Source organism: Alosa alosa, chromosome 17 (genome assembly GCF_017589495.1).
Source record: "Alosa alosa isolate M-15738 ecotype Scorff River chromosome 17, AALO_Geno_1.1, whole genome shotgun sequence".
NCBI lineage: Eukaryota > Metazoa > Chordata > Actinopteri > Clupeiformes > Clupeidae > Alosa > Alosa alosa.
The window spans coordinates 15,468,228-15,470,727 of record NC_063205.1 but is presented as its reverse complement, the minus strand read 5'-3'; the positions used below and the strand labels follow the sequence as shown (position 1 = coordinate 15,470,727).

General features: G+C 44.0%; 1 protein-coding gene across 1 annotated transcript in view; it reads right to left on the bottom strand.

Moving 5' to 3' along the window:
- Window positions 1-2,500, bottom strand: part of LOC125310340 (nck-associated protein 5-like) — a 183,580-nt gene that overhangs the window by 180,068 nt on the left and 1,012 nt on the right. The gene's annotated exons all lie outside the window — the stretch shown is intronic.

The window sequence follows — 2,500 nt, the reverse complement described above, 5'->3', positions numbered from 1 at the left end:
GGCATGTGCCAAACATGTGAGACATGTTAGCTGGTGTCAAAGACACTATCACACGACATTCCTCACACGCACACGCATTGCCTATCACACACGACACGCGACGCCAAGACGCCGCATCACGCGACACACACACACACGCAATACCCATACAATAACACACACACACACACACACACACACACACACACACACACACACAAGGTGGAGGATATGAGGGTGGAAAGAAAAAGAAAGATGAAGAGATGGCAAGAGAGATTAGGAAAGCTGGTGGAGAGAGAGGGATAGAGAGAGAGAGAGAGAGAGAGAGAGACAGAGGGAGAGAGAGAGAGAGAGAGAGAGAGAGAGAGAAAGAGAAAGAGATGTATATATTCCATTCCATTCTCCATTGGCCACTATGCCTTTGCATTGCGCATTATCCACTGAGCTCTCTGTGACCTCATCAGTCTGCTCCTCATTCCACATCTGCTTCTGCACTGTTTATGGGAGGCCTGTCCTTTCACCTCTGTCTATTTCTCTCTCTTAAACACACACACAAACACAAACACACACACACACACACACACACACACACACACACACACACACACACAAGTCACTGATGCTCATGGAAAAAAAAGAGACAAAGACCAAAATGCAAACGCACAAACAAACACGCACACACACTCGTTCACAGAGACAGGCGTACATGGGTCACGGCTTAACCTCTCACCTCCCCATCTGATGTGTGTTAGACACACTGCACAGGAAAAGGCCGAAGAAACAGAGGAGCTGTCTGCGCTGCCTGCTCTGTCTGGCTACCCGCTCATCATGTTAGTTTAAAACCGCAGGAGCACTGGAATGCAACACCACTTACAAGTCACTAGCGGTAGCTAAAATTCCATATATAATATATACGAGTCATTAGCACTAACACACCATTGCACATTGTACATTGGAATGATTAACATAACATATCTGGACATTAAATGTGGCTTCATATGCCCTCCAAAAAGGAATTTAACATCCACTCTTGCATTCAATGCAATTATCGTCAACAAATTATCAGTATTTTGAGAAATTGTCAACATACATTTACCACAACTGTCAGCTAGGCCTAGATCTAATCTAACTGTCAGCAAACCCTGAGCCTTAACCTAGCTAGTGCTAAACCCAACTCTCAATGCCTATGTGAGTTCTTCACTGTCAAGTGTGTGCCAATAGATGGTTTGTGGATGGCTTACGGTGAACTGTAAAAGTAATGTCAAACACGGCCACTGTCACTTTCAAAAGCTGACTAAGAGACAGTGAGTGGGTAGAAACATGACCCTTTTCGTTGGTTTAAGATGAATTGGGGTTACCCTTCGCGCTAAATTGGTACCCAATACATTGAAAATTGTCAAAAAGGGGAAATCATTATGTTACTTTATCCTTCTTCGCCTCTTAGTTTACAACTCTTCGCCGAAGCCCACCACTCAACCACATTGTAATTCACTTCCATTCTGCTTCTTCAGATGGATTATACACGTCTAACTCATTTCAGGAGACTCTGTGTTAGCATTTCCCTTAAACTCCTCACCTCCCTTGACACTTGCTGAATCATCCTAGATCCGCAAAAGCAAGACGCAAGGAAAAGCAAGGACTGGGACATTAGCATTACACGCTCCACAGTAAGCATGCATACATACTGTGTCCATCTCTGTCCAGAAACCTGGCTTTAAAGCAACGCAGTGTAGGAATTCACAATTTTGATCCACTGTGTACCCATTTACTGCTATGAAATGCTACCAAATGAATCTAAAACTTATGAAAAGATCATGCTCCTATAGTACTACCCACAACAAACACACATCAGAAAGGCTGAGACACCATTTTCCCGCATGTAAGTCGTTGTAGCATCAAAATGAGTTTAAAGGCGTTGTTTAAGGCAAAATAACTACATTGTGCTGTTAACATTAACATTACCTTTGCACCCTCCAAAGTGTTTGACCCAAGTGCTATTGAATCAGTGCCAATAAGAAGTAAATACCTGTGTAGGACTTCTGTTGTCAGACCTCTCCTGGCAACAGCTAGCTTTTTTCAGACCCTCACTTTCTCTGCTGTGTGGTCAGCTTTGGCCCGTCAGCGTGGACTCAGGGCCGTAAATATTGTATCAGTATCCGCACAGCAGTTTAAGGTCAGCAGACCTGAGTCTGCAGCTTCAGTTTCTGCTGGCCAGTGGCTATTGATCTCTTTCCTCCCACCCGCCAATAGGGTTTAGCGCACACACACACACACACACACACACACACACACACACACACACACACACACACACGCACACACACGCACACACACACACAAACTGCATACACAAAAAAACACACACACATACCACATACACACAAACACAAACACACACACACTCATCTCTTTTCCAGACACAGCAACAGTCAGTCTTTCATTCAGCTAGCCTGTTGCATATAGAATAGCTTCCAAGCAATATTGATTTAGCTTGTGATAATGTTTCAAACACACACATATA